The sequence below is a fragment of the Muntiacus reevesi genome, chromosome 6, assembly GCF_963930625.1.
Source record: "Muntiacus reevesi chromosome 6, mMunRee1.1, whole genome shotgun sequence".
NCBI classification, from domain to species: domain Eukaryota; kingdom Metazoa; phylum Chordata; class Mammalia; order Artiodactyla; family Cervidae; genus Muntiacus; species Muntiacus reevesi.
This window is the reverse complement of record NC_089254.1, coordinates 43,393-62,819: the sequence shown is the minus strand read 5'-3', so window position 1 is coordinate 62,819 and position 19,427 is coordinate 43,393. Positions and strand designations below refer to the sequence as shown.

At 39.3% G+C, this 19,427-nt stretch overlaps 1 long non-coding RNA gene across 1 annotated transcript in view; it reads right to left on the bottom strand.

Moving 5' to 3' along the window:
• LOC136170833 (uncharacterized) overlaps window positions 1-19,427 on the bottom strand; it is a 36,281-nt gene continuing 16,854 nt past the window's right edge. The window contains exon 3 of the long non-coding RNA XR_010663694.1: window positions 1-133. This is a non-coding gene — a long non-coding RNA (uncharacterized lncRNA). The remainder of the gene's footprint in view (window positions 134-19,427) is intronic.

Genomic DNA, 19,427 nt, shown 5'->3' with positions numbered 1-19,427 from the left:
GCTATCATGTTGAATCAGTAATATTATGTTTCTTTTTCAGTCTTTAGAGGAATATGACATTTTTTTCCCTAATACCCTTCAGATGGTATACCAGAGAGGTTCATCCAACAGAAATGATCGATGAGCTTTTAATCTGAAAAAAAAAAAAAAAAAAACCAACAAAAAAAGTCATGATCCTTGGTGGTGAAGAAATTCATCAAAAGCTCCACAGTTCTGTAAAAGTACAAGTCTTTCTACAAAGAGTGAAGCCAGAAGGGAGCCCCGCAGAGGGTGGGAAAATCATATTGATAAGTGTGTTCATGTTTATTTCTTCCTTACTGAACTTCTAGACCAATTTTGGAAGGTCCTAGATCTACTTTAGCTAAGGAATTCCTTTTGAATGTCAGGGCAAGCCTAAAGTTGGGCTTCTGGCAATTCTGCCAACAGTGACCACTAGTTCTTTGTACTAAAGTTTATATCAGAGCTATAATTTAAAATAACTGCTATTTCACCCATAGCCTATTCTTATGACAATCAATAATGTCTCCAAGATTATCAGATGTCCTTTGGGGAACAAAATTGCCTCATGAAAATGTGTAATGTCAACCTTTTTTCTTGCCGATATCCTTATGTCTGTTTACCCATTGTCCATCTGTCACAGACACCCTGAGACACACCAATCCTGAACACTCAACATTTTATCTTCTTTATTCCCATTGCTGGGTTTCTGAGTGATGCTTAAAAAAACAGTCACACAATGGTTTCAACATTTATCGCTGCCTAGCCAAGTGTCCTTGTTTCTTTACTCTTCACTCTTCAATTCTCTATAGCATCTGTTGAAATAGTTACCCACTCTTATTATGATTCCATTTCGTCCCTCATCACCCACCTTCTAATTCACGGAGAAAATCAAAGCATCAGAAGATAAGTCTCTCAAATTTCTGTCCTGGAACCTAAGAACATATCTGCCTGACATTTCCTCTTTTTATATTATTAAAGAAGGACTCTTCTGCCTGTCCATTGATAGCTTCTGTCTATGCCATCTCCAACCCTTCTCAGGACCCTTACTCTATGAATTATATAGTTAACAACATTTATGAAGTTTCAAACATGTCAGCATAACACAGTTTCTTTTTCCAGTTATTTATTTACTCTTTCCTGTCTCTTAAGAGCTTATATACTTTCAAAAATTAAATTTGTATCACCCCTTCAGTGCCATCCAATCATTCCTCACAGAGTCTGAACACATTTTGTGTTCCTACGAACATCTTTAGCCAATATCTTCTTATTTATTATACTTCGTAACAATATTTTTCCTCTGTTAAATTGCTTAAAATAATATTTGACATTCCTGCTCATCTTAAAGTTTTCTCCTTTTTGTAACACTACAGATTCCTTTGATTTTATTCTAGTCCTATGGATATTCTCTCTTGGGATCCTTGCAATGGTCTTCGTCTCGTACAAGTTCATGTTCCTCAGGACTGTCTTCACAGTGCCTCAGCTCATTACTTTCATCTTTTGTATTATTTTAGCTGCCTTCTCATTTTTAATCCCACAGGTCTACCTTGATTCACGCAGTTTTGAATGAGTTCTGTAGGTTGTCTAGCTCAGACTAACATTTTTGTTAGTTCCTAGAATTTGATTACTTGTTGTAACCCTCCCCCACCCTTTTTATTGTATTCTGCCATCTTTTTACCTCAGCTTTTTCTTTCTCTTTCTTTGCCAACAAGTAAATATTTTCATCTTTCTGCAAGGTTAGGGCCCTCTACGCAAGGAATAAATGGAACAAAAGTTAATAAACAAGCCATGGAAGTTAAAGATGTGTGAAAATACATAGTTTTGATTACCACCTCCTATATAGTCTTATAAACCTGTCCATAGTTCTTTCAGGCATTCTAGTGAGAAATCTAGAAAGCTTTTGTTGTTCATCAATGAGTTGTGTCCGATGCTTTGTGACCTCTCAGACAGTAACAAGCCAGCCTTCCCTGTCCTTCACCATCTCCCAGAACTTGCTCAAACTCATGTCCATTGAGTCAGTGATGTCATCCAACCATCTCATCCTCTGTTGTCACCTGCTCCTCCTGCCTTCAGCTTTCCCAGCATCAAGGTCTTTTCCAGTGAGTCAGCTCTTCACATCAGGTGGCCAAAGTACTGTAGCTTCAGCTTCAGTATCAGATCTTCCAATGAATATTCAGGACTGATTTCCTTTAGGACTGATTGGTTGGATATCCTTGCTGTCCAAATGACTCTCAAGAGTCTTCTCGAACACCAAAGTTCAAAAGCATCACATCTTTGACACTCAGCCTTCTTTATTGTCCAACTCTCACATCCAAACATGACTACTGGAAAAATCACAGCTTTGACGAGACAGACTTTCGTTGGCAAAGTAATGTTTCTGCATTTTAATAGACCATCTAGGTTGGTCATGGCTTTTCTTCCAAGGAGCAAGCGTCTTTTAATTTCATGGCTGCAGTACCATCTGCAGTGATTTTGGGGCCCAAGAAAAGAAAGTCTGTCACTGTTTCCATTGTTTCCCCATCTACTTGCCATGAAGTGATAGGACTGGATGCTATGATCTTCATTTTTTTGAATGTTGAGGTTTTTTTTTTTTTAATCCATTTATTTTAAATGTTGAGTTTTAAGCCAGTTTTTTCACTTTCCTCTTTCACCTTCGTCAAGAGGCTCTTTAGCTCCTCTTTGCTTTCTGCCATAATGGTAGTGTCATCAGCATATCTGAGGTTATTGATATTTCTCCTGGCAATCTTGATTCCAGCTTGTACTTCATCCAGCCGCCTGACATTTCACATGATGTACTGTGCATATAAGTTAAATAAGCAGGGTGACAATATACAGTCTTGATGTACTCCTTTCTAAATTTGGAACCAGTCCATTGTTCCATGTCTGGTTGTATCTTGCTTCTTGACCTGCATACAGATTTCTCAGGAGGCAGGTAAGGTGGTTTGGTATTCCTATCTCTTAAAACATTTTCCAGTTTGTTGTGATCCACAACTGAAAGGATTTGCATAGTCACTGAAGCAGAAGTAGATGGTTATCTGGAATTCTCTTGCTTTGTCTAAGATTAAGTGGATGTTGGCATTTTGATGTCTGGTTCCTCTGCCTTTTCTAAATACAGCTAAAATATCTGGAAGTTTTGGATTCATGTATTGTTGAAGCCTAGCTTGGAGAATTTTGAACATTATCTTGCTGGCATGTGAAATAAGTGCAATTGTGTGGTAGTTTGAACACCTTGGGGATTGCTTTTCTTTGGGATGGAATGAAAATTGACATTTTCCAGTCCTGTGGCCACTGCTGAGTTTTCCAAATTTGCTGGCATATTGAGTTGAGCACTTGAACAGCCTCATCTTTTAGGATTTGAAATAGATCAGCTGGAATTCCATCACCTCCAGTAGCCTGGTTTGTAGTGATTCTTCCTCAGGCCCACTTGACTTCACACTCCAGGATGTCTGGCTCTAGGTGAGTGATCACACAATTGTGATTATCTGGGTCATTAAGATCTCTTTTGTGTAGTTCTTCTGTATATTCTTGCCATCTAATCTTAATATCTGCTGCTTCTGTTAGATCCATACCATTTCTATCCTTTTTTGTTCTCCTCTTTGCATGAAATATTCCCTTGGTATCTCTAATTTTCATGAAGAGATCCATAGTCTTTCCCATTCAATTGTTTTCCTCTATTTCTTTGCACTGAACACTGAGGAAGGCTTTCTTATTTCTCCTTGCTACTCTGTGGAAATCTGCATTCACCTGGGGATATCTTTCCTTTTCTCCTTTGCCTTTCACTTCTCTTCTTTTCTCAGCTATTTGTAAGGCCACCCCAGACAACCATTTTGTCTTTTTGCATTTCTTTTCTTGGGTATGGTTCCATCTCCTATATAGTCTTACAAACTTCTGTTCATAGTTCTTCAGGCACTCTCTCTCTCTCAGATCTAATCCCTTAAATTTATTTGTCGCTTTTACTGTATAATCGTAAGGGATTTGACTTAGGTCATACCTGAATGCTCTAGTGGTTTTCCTACTTTCTTCAATTTCAGTCTGAATTTGGCAATAAGGAGTTCATGGTCTGAGCCACAGTCAGCTCCTGGTCTTATTTTTGCTGACTGTATAGAGCTTCTCCATCTTTGGATGGAAAGAATATAATCAATTGGATTTCGGTATTGACCATCTGGTGACCTCCACATATAGATTCATCTCTTGTGTGGTTGGAAGAGGGTGTTTGTTATGACCAGTACATTCTCTTGACAAAACTTTGTTAGCCTGGTTCATTTTGTACTCTAAGCCAAACTTGCCTGTTACTCCAGGTATCTCTTGACTTCCTACTTTTGTATTTCAGTTCCCTGTGATGAAAAGGATATCTTTTTTTTTTTTTTTTTGGTGTTAGTTCTAGAAAGTCTTGTAGGTCTTCAAAGAACTGTTCAATTTCAGCTTCTTTGGCATTAGTGGTTGGGGCACAGACTTCGATTACTGTGATATTGAATGGTTTGCATTGGAAACAAAGAGGGGTCATTCTGTCATTTTTTAGATCACCTCCAAGACCTGCATTTTGGACTCTTTTGTTGACTGTGAGGGCTACTCCGTTTCTACTAAGGGAGTCTTGCCCACAGTACTAGATACAATGGTCATCTGAGTTAATTTCACCCATTCCAGGCCATTTTCGTTTACTGAATCCTAAAATTTCACTGTTCTCTCTTGCCATCTCCTGTTTGACCACTTCCAATTTACCTGGATGTGTGGACCTAACATTCCAGGTTTCTGTTGCAATATTGTTCTTTACAGCATCAGAATTTACTTTCACCACCAGACACATCCACACCTGGCTGTTTCCACTTTGGCTCATCCTCTTTATTCCTTCTGGGGCTATTACTCCGCTCTTCTCCAGTAGCATATTGGGCGCCGAGCAAAATGGGGAGTTCATCTTTCAGTGTCATAGTTTTGGCTTTTCAAGTTGTTCATGCGGTTCTCAACGCAACAATCTTCAGTGGCTTTCCGTTCCTTCAGTGGACCACCTTTTGTCAGAATTCTTCACCATGACCCGTCCATCTTGGGTGCCCTACACTGCATGGCTAATAGTTTCATTGATTTAGACAAGGCTGTGATTCATATAATCAGTTTGGTTAGTTTTCTGTGATTGTGCTTTCCATAAAGAGAACTTTACCTCCCCAAACTATATATTTACATTCCAAAAGGGAAGGAAACCTGGAACCTTGGGTGTATACCAGGATATATAAACCTGGAGACACTTGACTTACAGTTCATCTAGAGACCACTACTTACTTCCCACAAGGGAACTTCCCTTTCTCTACCCTAGGAGAGTTTGTTTGCATAAGGGAGAATCATTTCTCTTCTCAGGAAGGAAGGATGTTAACTGGACAGCATGTGTATTGAATCCCTGATTCTTAATTTCATGACTTTTCTCCTGTTATATGACACCCAAACATGCCAGCTTGTCCATATAGCATCACCCCAGAAGAAGGTAGAAACTGTTGTGTAGTGAACTGATACAAGTATTACTGTCAGTAATAACAATCTGTCTTGATCCAGAAACCTCATATTTGAATTGATGGTAACATAAACAAATATAGACATTAAAAACTTAATCGTCTTTTCCTTCTTTTTCATGAAAATCATGCCATTTTATTTACTACAGGGATAGTGAATAATTTTATTATCATTTCTTTTGTTTTTTTCTGGTATCGTTCTTCAAACACATAGAAAAGGGACATTTGAATCAGGGCAAACTTGAGTGCTCATGGGTTACAGCTATATGTCAGGTTCCCCCTGGTTACTCTGAGAGCTGAAAAGAATAAATTTCTGCCACTTGTAGTCTGCGTGCCACATCTAGATGAGTGCCAGCACACTGGCTGTAATCTTGGCTATAGACACTCATCTCGAATCGTATTTATTTTCCCTTGTCGTATGGAAATTTCATAGCTCACGTCTTTGTTGTTATTGTCATTTTTCTTTGTGACACCAGATTCTTGAAGCAATCCATCCAGACCAAATGCTTTCCCATGGACAGAGTTATGTGTGTTCTCAGTCTGCTGTCTCCTGCCACAACTACAGTGCAGCCCTTGTTGATACATCCCTCAAAATGTATTGCACCAGTAGTGGCCACCACTTTCCCCTTGAGTTTCTTCCTTTCTCCCTTCAGTCATTTCTACTTTGTTTCTTGTGTGTGTGTCCATGTCCATCTGTCTCTCTTTCTTGTGCAGAAAGTCAGAGCATCAAAGATCAGAGGAGAAGCATTAAACTTTAAGACAGGCATAGACAGCATTCTTCCCCCCTCAAGAAACTGACCATCACATGAAAGGATGACTACCCTGTATTTTAGGAGAAATAGACTGAATGGTTCTAAACGAGGAAGAGAAAGTGAAGAGGAACATGGTAACTTTCCTGCTTTGATTAGTTTTTAAACATTAGTAGACAAAAAACACAGAGAAGGGATGGGTATGTAGCTCTTCAAACATTCTTTTATCCCATTAAAATTATTCAATGAGTAGTTCCCTTTTTTATTCTCTTCAAAACTACTTGACTGGAAGAATTCACATGGACCACCGTCCCACCAATGTGGACCTCCAGGTTCTTAACATCTCAGTGTTTCAAATAATCTAAATGTGGGATATATTTTGGCATGTTGTCTTTCCAACTACTTTGAAGCATAAATATTTCTAGTTGACATTCTACTATGCCTAAAATTAAATGTTAACTGATTTTATGCTCTGTAGGAAGGGTCTTGGAGGGTCTTAAAGAACTTTAATTTGTCACAATTTGTTTTGAATGAATCCAAAATTGCACTTGAGTTATATTCTAATATTCCATGTATTGAATGAAGTATTTTAAAATCAAAATGCAGTCTTATTATTTTTAAATCTGTCATCATCAAATTAATAATAGAGAATTTAATCATTCTGCTTAGTGTTGATGGGGAATACGTGTAACTCTATGGCTGATTCATATCAATGTATGACAAAACCCACTGAAATGTTGTGAAGTAATTAGCCTCCAACTAATAAAAAAAAAAAAAACATTTAATTTTTTTGAATTACTTCAATATTAGAATTGGGGAGGACAATCTGTTAACAAAGAAAAAGAAGTTGTAATTATTTTATAGTGAGCATTTTTTCAGGTATATTTATTAAATTACTACTCTGAGAAAGGCAGTATGCTAGCTCTTCTGGTATATCAAAGTGAATATCTAAGTCAAAAGAGAAATATGGGCTTCTCAGATGACTCAGTGGTAAAAAATCTGCCTGCCAATGCAGGAGATTCAGGAGATGCAGGTTCGAAGCTTGGGTCAGGAATATCCCCTGGAGAAGGGAATGACTATTCCCTTGAGTATTCTTATCTGGAAAATTCCGTAGACAGTGGAGACTGGTGAGATACAGTCCACGGGGTCACAAAGAGTCGGACTACACTGAGCACACATGTATGCAGAAGAGAAATATAATCTCAAAATGTTTATTGAAAAAATACTTTGTGTGTGTGTTACTTAATCTTAAGTTTATTTGAAGAAACTAAATATACACAAACAATTCATATCCATTTAAAGTCACATAGGGGATTCCATGGCAGGATTTTGGCTGCTTTAAAATCAGGTCATGGTGGAGAATTCTGACAAAACGTGGTCCACTGGAGAAGAGAATAGCAAACCATTTCAGTATTCTTGCCTTGAGAACCCCATGAACAGTATGAAAAGGCAAAAAGATAGGACACTGAAAGATGAACTCCCCAAGTTGGTAGACGCCCAGTATGCTACTGGAGATCAGTGGAGAAGTAACTCCAGAAGAATGAAGAGATGGAGCCACAGCAAAAACAACACCCAGTTGCGAATGTGACTCATGATGGAAGTCAAGTCCGATGCTGTGAAGGGTAATGCTGCATAGGAACCTGGAATGTTAGGTCCACGAATCAAGGCAAATTGGAAGTGGTCAAACAGGAGATGGCAAGAGTGAACACTGACATTTTAGGAATCAGTGAACTAAAACAGACTGGAATGGGGGAATTTAACTCAGATGACAATTATACCTACTACTGTGGGCAAGAATCCCTTAGAAGAAATGGAGTAGCCATCACAGTCAACAAGAAAGTCCAAAATGCAGGACTTGGATGTAATCTCAAAAACAACAAAATGATTTTGTTCCTTTCCAAGGCAAACCATTCAGTATCATGGTAATCCAAGTCTACGCCCTGACCAGTAATGCTGAAGAAGCTGAAGTTAAACAATTCTATGAAAACCTACAAGACTTTCAGGAACTAATACCCAAAAAAGATGTCCTTTTAATTATAGGGGACTGGAGTGCAAAAGTAGGAAGTCAAGAGATATCTAGAGTAACAGACAAGTTCGGCTTGGGTGTACAAAATGAAGCAGGCTAGTGGAGTTTTGTCAAGCGAACACACTGGTCATAACAAACACCCTCTTCCAACAAGACAAGAGGAGAGTCTACACATGGACATCACCAGGTGGTCAAAACTGAAATCAGATTGATTACATTCTTTGCAGCCAGAGATGGAGAAGCTCTTGTTAGCAAAAACAAGACCCGGAGCTTACTGTGGCTCAGATCATGAACTACTTATTTCCAAATTCAGACTTAAATTAAAGAAAGTAGGGAAAACCTCTAGAACATTCAGGTATGACCTAAATCAAATCCCTTAAAATTATACATTGGAAGTGAGAAATAGATGCAAGGAATTAGATCTGATAGACAAGAGTACCTGAAGAACTATGGATGGAGGTTCTTGACATTGTACAGGAGGCAGGGATCAAGTACTTCCCCAAGGAAAAGAAATGCAAAAAGCAAAATGGTTGTCTGAGGAGGCCTTACAAATAGCTGTGAAAAGAAGAGATGCAAAAGGCAAAGGAGAAAAGGAAAGATATCCCCATTTGAATGCAGAGTTCCAAAGAATAGCAAGGAGAGATAAGAAAGCCTTCTTCAGTGATCAGTGCAAAGAAATAGAGGAAAACAATTGAATGGGAAAGACTATAGATCTCTTCAAGAAAATGAGAGCTACCAAGGCAGTGTTTTGTGCAAAGATGGACAAAATAAAGGACAAAAATTCCATGGACCTGCAGACACAGAAGATATTAATAAGAGGTGTCAACAATAGCCAGAAGGGCTATACAAAAACAGCTCCATGACCCAGATAATCAGAATGGTGTGATCACTCACCTAAGGCCAGACATCCTGGGGTGTGAGGTGAAGTGGGCCTTAGGAAGCGTCATTATGAACAAAGCTAGTGGAGGTGATGGAATTCCAGTTGAGCTATTTCAAATCCTAAAAGATGATGCTGTGAAAGTGCTGCACTCAGTATGCCAACAAATTTGGAAAACTCAGCAGTGGCCACAGGACAGGAAAAGGTTAGTTTTCATTCCAATCCCACAAAATGCTGATAACCACACAACTGCACTCAGCTCCTATGCTAGCAAAGAAATGTTCAAAATTCTCCAAGCCAGGCTTCAACAGTACATGAACCTTGAACTTCCAGATGTTCCATCTGGATTTATAAAAGGAACAGGAACCAGGGATCAAATTGCCAATATCTGCTGAATCATTGAAAAAACAAGAGTTCCAGAAAAACATCTATTTCTGCTTTACTGACTGCACCAAAGCCTTTGACTATTTGGATCACAACAAACTGTGGAAAACTCTTAAAGAGATGGGAATACCAGACCACCTGACCTGCCTCCTGAGATGTCTCTATGCAGCTCAGGGACCAACAGTTAGACCTGGACATGGAACAAAAGACTGGCTCCAAATTGGGAAAGGAGTACATCGAGGCTGTATATAGTCACTCTATTTATTGAACTTATATGCAGAGTACATCATGAGAAACACTGAGCTGGATGAATCACAAGCTGGAATCAAGATTGCTGGGAGAAATATCAATAACCTCAGATATGCAGACGACACCACACTTATTGCAGAAATTGAAGAAGAACTAAAGAGCCTCTTGATGAAAGTGTAAGAGGAGAGTGAAAATGTTGGTGTAAAACTCAACATTCAGAAAACTAAGATCATGGCATCTGGTCCCATCACTTCATGGCAAATAGTTGGGGAAACAATCGATACAGTGAGAGACTTTATTTTGGGGGGCTCCAAATTCACTGCAGATGGTGACTGCAGCCATGAAATTAAAAGATGCTTACTCCTTGGAAGAAAAGCTATGACCAACCTAATAAGCATATTAAAAAGCAGAGACATTACTTTGCCAACAAAGGTTCGTCTAGTCAAATGTATGGTTTTTCCCAACAGTTCAGTTCAGTTTAATCACTCGGTTATGTCTGACCGACTCTGTGACCCCACGAACCGCAGCACGCCAGGCCTCCCTGTCCATCACCAACTCCCAAGGTCCACCCAAACTCAAGTCCATTGAGTCGATGATGCCATTCAGCCAGCTCATACTCTGTCGTGCCCTTCACCTCCTGCCCTCCATCTTTCCCAACTTCGGGGTCTTCAAATGAGTCAGCTCTTCACATCAGGTGGCCAAAGTACTGGAGTTTCAGCTTCAACATCAGTCCTTCCAATGAAGACTCAGGACTGATTTCCTTTAGGATGGACCTATTGGATCACCTTGCAGTCCAAGGGACTCTCAAGAGCTTTCTCTAACACCACAGCTCAAAAGCAGCAATTCTTCTGCTCTCAGCTTTCTTTATAGTCCAACTCTCACTTCCATACATGACTACTGGAAAAACCATAGCCTTGACGAGACAGACCTTTGTTGGCAATGTAATGTCTCTGCTTTTTAAATGCTTTCTAGGTTGGTCATAATTTTCTTTCCAAGGAGTAAGCGTCTTTTAATTTCATGGCTGCAGTCACTATCTGCAGTGATTTTGAAGCCCCAAAAATAAAGTCTGACACTGTTTCCACTGTTTCCCCATCTATTTCCCATGAAGTGATGAAACCAGATGCCATGATCTTCATTTTCTGAATGTTGAGCTTTAAGCCAACTTTTTCACTCTCCTCTTTCACTTTCATCAAGAGGCTCTTTAGTTCTTCTTCACTTTCTGCCATAAGGGTGGTGTTATCTGCATATCTGACGTTATTGATATTTCTCCCGGCAATCTTGATTCCAGCTTGTGCATCATCCAGCCTAGAGTTTCTCATGATGTACTCTGCATATAAGCTGAATGAGCAGAGTGACAATATACAGCCTTGACGTACTCTTTTTCCTATTTGGAACCAGTCTGTTGTTCCATGTCCAGTTCTAGCTGTTGCTTCTTGACCTGCATACAGGTTTCTCAAGAGGCAGGTCAGGTGGTCTGGTATGCCCAACTCCTTCAGAATTTTCCAGTTTATTGTGATCTACACAGTCAAATGTTTGGCATAGTCAATAAATCAGAAATAGGTGTTTTTCTGGAACTCTCTTGCCAGTGGATATTGGCAATTTGATCTCTGGTTCCTCTGCCTTTTCTAAAACCAGCTTGAATATCTGGAAGTTCACAGTTCATGTATTGCTGAAGCCTGGCTTGGAGAATTTTAAACATTACTTTACTAGCATTTGAGATGAGTGCAATTGTGTGGTAGTCTGAGCATTCTTTGGGATTGCCTTTTTTAGGGATTGGAATGAAAACTGACATTTCCAGTCCTGTGGCCACTGCTGAGTTTTCCAAATCTGCTGGCATATCGAGTGCAGCACTTTCACAGCATCATCTTTCAGGATTTGAAATAGCTCAACTGGAATTCCATCACATCCACTAGCTTTTTTCTTAGAGATGCTTCCTAAGGCCCACTTGACTTCTCATTCCAGGATGTCTGGCTCTAGGTGAGTGATCACACCATCATGATTATCTCCATCATGAAGATCTTTTTCGTATAGTTTTTCTGTGTATTCTTGCAACCTCTTCTTAATATCTTCTGCTTCTGTTAGACATATACCATTTCTGTCCTTTACTGTACCCATCTTTGCATGAAAATTTCCCTTGGTATCTCTAATTTTCTTGAAGAGATCTCTAGTCTTTCCCATTCTCTTGTTTTCCTCTATTTCTTTGCACTGATCACTGAAGAACGCTTTCTTATCTCTCCTTGCTTTTCTTGGAACTCTGCATTCACATGGGGATATCTTTCCTTTTCTCCTTCGCTTTTCACTTCTCTTCTTTTCACAGCTATTTGCAAGGCTTCCTCAGACACCCATTTTGCTTTTTTGCATTTCTTTTTCTTGGTGATGGTCTTGATCTCTGTCTCCTGTATAATGTCATGAACCTCTGTCCATAGTTCATCAGGCACTCTGTCTATCAGATCTAGCCCCTTAAATATATTTCTCACTTCCACTGTATAATTGTAAGGGATTTGATTTAGGTCCTACCTGAATGGTCTAGTGGTTTTCCCTACTTTCTTCAATTTAAGTCTGAATTGGGCAATAAGGAGTTCTTCAGTCCTGTCCAACTCTTTGTGACCCCATGGACTGTAACTCCCCAGGCTCCTCTGTCCATGGAATTCTCAAGGCAAAATACTGGAGTGGGTTGCCATTTCCTTCTCAAGGAGATCTTTCTGACCCAGGGATTGAACCCTGGTCTCGCACATTGCAGGCAGATTCTTTACCATCTGAGCCACCAAGGAAGACCCCTCGAGAAAGAGTGGAGAAAAGGGAGCCCTCCTATACTGTTGATGGGAATGTACATTGGTGCAGACACTGTAGAAAGTAGTAAAAATAAAAATAGTAGTAAAAATAAAATTACCATATGATCCAGCAATCCCACTTCTGGGCATTTACCCAGACAAAACAGTAATTTGAAAAGATCCATGTTCCCCTATGTCCATAGCGGCACTGTTTACAATAGCCAAATCATGGAAAGAACCTAAATGTCTATCAACAGATGAATGGATAAAGAAAGTATGGCAAATACATACAATGGAGTATTTACTTAGCCATCCAAAATGAAATAATGCCATTTGTAGCAACATGGATGAGCCCAGAGATCATCACACTAAGTAAAATAAGTCAGAAAGAGAAAGACAAATACATATGACAACACTTAGATGTGGAATCTGAACTACGACACAAATGAACTTACCTACAAAACGGAAAAGACACACAGATATAGAGAACAAACTGTTGGCCAAGGGAGGGTCAAACTCCCAAAGACTGAGAGTTAATTGGAATTAGTGGGTGCAAGCTAGTATATATAGGATGGATAAACAGTGTCCTACTATATAGCACATGGAACTATATCCAATACCCTGTAATAAGCTATAATGGAAAAAATATGAAAAAGAATATATTGGATAATTGAGCCACTTTCCTATATAGAAGAGAAATTAACATAACATAATAAATCAACTATTCAATATTTTTTAAAAAATCATAACTTTCTAAATTTAAGTTGGCTTCAAAACTTGGCTTGCATGAATATCTTTTTTTTTTTAATTAAAGCTAATAATTTTTAGAGTTCTTCATTTTTTCTCTCTTGGAACAATCTGAAAGTTCTGTAATTCACTTTAAACTACAGATGATTTTACCTGCTTGTAGCATGTAAACCAATAGTAATAATTCTAATATTCTCTGGTTCATGTGCATAGTTTTCTATTGCTGCTATAACAAATCCCTACAAACTTAGTGGCCTAATGCAAAATTAATATCTTATAATTCTTAAGGTCAGGAGTCAAAAGTCCCTTATGAGATTAAACAGAAGTGTCCAAAAGACTACATTTTTTTTCTGGACTCTATAGAGGGTAATCCATTCCCTTGCCTTTTCCAGATTTTAGAGACTGCCCACATTCCTTGGCACATGGCCCCTTTCTACATCTTTAAATGAGCAAAAGAAAATTGAGCCCTTCTTAAACCACATCATTATGCTCAAAATTCTCCAAGCCAGGCTTCAGCAGTACATGAACCGTGAACTTCCAGATGTTCAAGCTGATTTTAGAAAAGGCAGAGGAACCAGAGATCAAATTGCCAACATCTGCTGGATCACTGAAAAAGCAAGAGAGTTCCAGAAAAACATCTATTTCTGCTTTATTGACTATGCCAAAGCCTTTGACTGTGTGGATCACAATAAACTGTGGAAAATTCTGAAAGAGATGGAAATACCAGACCACCTGACCTGCCTCTTGAGAAACCTATATGCATGTCAGGAAGCAACAGTTAGAACTGGACATGGAACAACAGACTGGTTCCAAATAGGAAAAGGAGTATCTCAAGGCTGTATATTGTCACCCTGCTTATTTAACTTATATGCAGAGTACATCATGAGAAACGCTGGGCTGGAAGAAGCACAAGCTGGAATCAACGTTGCCGGGAGAAATACCAATAACGTCAGATATGCAGATAACACCACCCTTATGGCAGAAAGTGAAGAACTAAAGAGCCTCTTGATGAAAGTGAAAGAGGAGAGTGAAAAAGTTGGCTTAAAGCTCAACATTCAGAAAACTGAGATCATGGCATCTGGTCGCAGCACTTCGTGGGAAATAGATGGGGAAACAGTGGAAACAGTGACAGACTTTATTTTGGGGGGCTCCAAATTCACTGCAGATGGTGATTGCAGCCATGAAATTGAAAGACACTTACTCCTTGGAAGGAAAGTTATGACCAACCTAGACAGCATATTAAAAAGCAGAGATATTATTTTGCCAACAAAGGTCCGTCTAGTCAAGGCTATGTTTTTTCCAGTAGTCATGTATGGAGGTGAGAGTTGGACTATAAGAAAGCTGAGAGCAGAAGAATTGCTGCTTTTGAGCTGTGGTGTTGGAGAAGACTCTTGAGAGTCCCTTGGACTGCAAGGAAATCCAACCAGTCCATCCTAAAGGAGAGCAGTCCTGGGTGCTCATTGGAAGGATTGATGCTGAAGCTGAAAGTCCAATACTTTGGCCACCTCATGCGAAGAGTTGACTCACTGGCAAAGACCCTGATGCTGGGAGGGATTGGGGGCAGGGGGAGAAGGGGACGACAGAAGATGAAATGGCTGGATGGAGTCATCGACTCGATGGACATGAGTTTGTGTAAACTCCAGGAGTTGATGATGGACAGGGAGGCTCGGTGTGCTGCGATTCATGCGGTCGCAGAGTCGGACACGACTGAGCGACTGAACTGATTGACTGACTACACCACATCACTTCAAGCTTTCCTCCACAGTCATCCTTCCCTCTGACTCTCTTCTGATTCCTTCCATTTGTAAGGACACTTGTGAGTATACTGACTCTCCCTGGATAATCTATGATAATCTCCTCATCTAAATGTCCTTGACCTAACTGAATCTGCAAAATCCCGTTTCCATGCATGTAAACATAATCAGAGGTTCCAGGGATTATAATCTGGGCTCCACTCATTGGAGATATTTCTTGGGAGATGCTCATCAAATTCAACATCTGATGGGTGCACATCATACAGACAGGACACTTGAACATTTCATTATATTCTTAACATCTTTAAAGCTACCTTTGAAACCAACAATAAAGTTAACAAGATAATTAATTTTCAGAAATTTCCAATTTTTTACATGAAGTTATCTTTCATTTCAGTCTCTCAGTTGTGTCTGACTCTGTGTGACCCCATGAACCACAGCACACCAGGCCGCCCTGTCCATCACCATCTCCCGGAGATTACCCAAACTCATGTCCATTGAGTCAGTGATGCCATCCAACCATCTCATCCTCTGTCGTCCCCTTCTCCTCCTGCCCTCAATCTTTCCCAGGACCAGGGTCTTTTCCAATGAGTCAGTTCTTCGCATCAGGTGGCCAAAGTATTGGAGTTTCAGCTTCAACATCAGTCCTTGCAATGAACACCCAGAACTGATCTCCTTCAGGATGGACTGGTTGGATCTCCTTGCAGTCCAAGGGACTCTCAAGAGTCTTCTCCAACACCATAGTTCAAAAACATCAATTCTTCTGTACTCAGCTTTCTTTGTAGTCCAACTCTCACATCCATATATGACTACTGGGAAAACCATAGCCTTGACTAGACGGACCTTTGTTGACAAAGTAATGTCTCTGCTTTTTAATATGCTGTCTAGGTTGGTTATAACTTTCCTTCCAAGGAGTAAATATATAACCACTTAACTCACTGCTACCAAACTACTTTATTATCTCTGCTGATATGAAGCAGAAGACAAAATTTAAAAATTATCTAGGGTATTTATCATTTTCAAAATGTATTTTTATTCTCTTCATTCACAAGATGCCTCTTCTAGACCCTATAAAAATATAAATAAGCAGTATTTATTAAATGGTTGAATCATATATTAATCACATATTAATAAGCACAGGGACTCCTGGAGTAAGCAGATTTTCAATAACTGGTGAAGATTTAAATAAATGTATCCATGTAAATTATTTAATATAATAAAATTTTATAATAATATAATCAAATTTTAGGATTCCCCCCCGAAAACGAAAATTAAAGCATGGTTATCTCCTTTATTCAAAATCCGATCATCCTGCTACTTAATGAGACGACACCATAAGATAATAATTAACAGGAAATAAGAGTCAGTTGTCAATAACATGTGCCCAATATAGCTAACACCCACTACCACTAAGTCTCATCCCATCCAATGATGTGAGGATCTCTGCACAGCACACAACACACATTTCCTTCTCTAACTTCCAAGTCAGTGCTGAGGGATGCAGAGGAAGAGAAATAAGACCCCTGGTAACAGAGATTCAAGGGACTCGGTTTCTGTTCAAAGTCAGAAGAGGACACTGCCCTGGCAGGAATGCTTCAGCAAAGGAAAAACACACAGGCTGTTTTGTTTCTTTGTTTGTTTGTTTTAGAATTATGTTTTATTTGAAGGAATTTCTGAGGATGTAAACCCAGAAGACAGCCTCTCAGCTCTGAGGGACTGCTTGTAAGAGGTAAGGGAGGGTCCAGGGTAAATAGGAATTTTGCAAAAAATATTCGCAACAAAAACCAGGTCCCTAGACTATTTGCCTTCAGTATTCCCCCTTGCAGTTAGGTATAATGGCTACTGACAAGTACATTTTCTGATGCCTGGGAGGTATTTAGCAGATAGGATGTAGCTTAGGCTTTTTGTTTGTTTGTTTTTCCCCAAAATCTACTCTCAGAGCCAAAATATGTGTCCTCAGAAAACTTGATTCTCTGCTCAGCCACCAGTATAACGCAGAATCAATTAAGTTCTCTAATAGAGCAACAAGGAGGTTTTGACCAAGTACTCTGTGGTATCCATGCTCAGCAATAACCAACGGATAGACAAGCACCAGGAGTACAGAGAGAGCAAGCTGGTTTGCAGACACTGGACATCTTCTTTTACAGAAATATAAATCAAATATTTTAAATATGCAAGGCCTCCTTGCTTCCAGGCATTTCTAGTAACAGATTCAACACGAAAAGCTATTGTATCATCTCAAAGAGATTTTCTACAGTTAGTTAAATTTACCTTGAATATCAAATTGTTTCCTATGCCTAATTTAAGTCAGCAACTCAGAATTACTTTTTTAATATTATCAGCTAACTAATATAACCTACCAAAATTAATAACATGGTGAAATTAAAAAAAAAAAAATGACAGTCTGGGTGTGGTAGGCATAATCATGGCCCCCTAAAGAAGTATATGGACTAAGTCCTGGCCCTGAGACTATGATACCTTCATGGCAGGAGAAACTTTGCAGATGTCACTGAGATGGGAAGATTATCCAGGTGGCCTCTGGTGTAATTCCAAAGGTCCTTATAAGTGAAACAGGCATAAGGGGAAGAGAACAGGAGGAGAAGAAAATATGACAACCAAAGCCAAGGTCAGAATGATGAGATTGCTGACTTTGAAATTAGAAAGAGACCTTGAGCCGAGGAAGCCTCTGAAAACTGGAAAAGGCAAGGAACTAAACACTTCCCTAGAGTCTTCAGAAAGGCCTGTAGAGACTTTGGTTTTAACCACACAAGACTATTTCAGATGTCTGAACTTTAGAACTGTAAGGTAATACAGTGGTTGTTTTAAGACACTAAGATTGTAGTAATTTGTTCCAGCAACAATAGAGCTAATACAATGGGCAAACTATCCTTTTAGTAAATTATATTTTAACACAGCTCTAAGATTTCCCCACTGATTATATGCCACAAGATCTATCTTTCTATTTCTCAGTGTTAAGTACTGTCTCATCTTTTCTAGTAGGACATCAGTTTGGCTGCTCACTGGGACCATGGGTGTGATCCATTTGGAAATCCTTAGGATCAGGTATTGCACTGGATCTTTTTTTTTTTAATCTATTTTTTTTATTAGTTGGAGGCTAATTACTTCACAACATTTCAGTGAGTTTTGTCATACGTTGACACGAATCAGCCATAGAGTTACACGTATTCCCCATCCCGATACCCCCTCCCACCTCCCTCTCCACCCGACTCCTCTGGGTCCTCCCAGTGCACCAGGCCCGAGCACTTGACTCATGCATCCCACCTGGCTGGTGATCTGTTTCACCATAGATAATATACATGCTGTTCTTTCAAAACATCCCACCCTCACCTTCTCCCACAGAGTTCAAAAGTCTGTTTTGTACTTCTGTGTCTCTTTTTCTGTTTTGCATATAGGGCCATCGTTACCATCTTTCTAAATTCTGTATATATGTGTTAGTATACTGTAATGTTCTTTATCTTTCTGGCTTACTTCACTCTGTATAATGGGCTCCAGTTTCATCCATCTCATTAGAACTGATTCAAATGAATTCTTTTTAATGGCTGAGTAATATTCCATGGTGTATATGTACCACAGCTTCCTTATCCATTCATCTGCTGATGGGCATCTTGGTTGCTTCCATGTCCTGGCTATTATAAACAGTGATGCGATGAACATTGGGGTGCACGTGTCTCTTTCAGATCTGGTTTCTTCAGTGTGTAAGCCCAGAAGTGGGATTGCTGGGTCATATGACAGTTCTATTTCCAGTTTTTTAAGAAATCTCCACACTGTTTTCCATAGTGGCTGTACTAGTTTGCATTCCCACCAACAGTGTAAGAGGGTTCCCTTTTCTCCACACCCTCTCCAGCATTTATTGCTTGTAGACTTTTGGATAGCAGCCATCCTGACTGGCGTGTAATGGTACCTCATTGTGGTTTTGATTTGCATTTCTCTAATAATGAGTGATGTTGAGCATCTTTTCATGTGTTTGTTAGCCATCTGTATGTCTTCTTTGGAAAAATGTCTGTTTAGTTCTTTGGCCCATTTTATGATTGGGTCATTTATTTTTCTGGAATTGAGCTTCAGGAGTTGCTTGTATATTTTTGAGATTAATCCTTTATCTGTTTCTTCATTTGCTATTATTTTCTCCCAATCTGAGGGCTGTCTTTTCACCTTACTTATAGTTTCCTTTGTAGTGCAGAAGGTTTTAAGTTTCATTAGGTGCCATTTGTTTAGTTTTGCTTTTATTTCCAATATTCGGGGAGGTGGGTCATAGAGGATCTTGCTGAGATTTATGTCGGAGAGGGTTTTGCCTATGTTCTCCTCTAGGAGTTTTATAGTTTCTGGTCTTATATTTAGATCTTTAATCCATTTTGAGTTT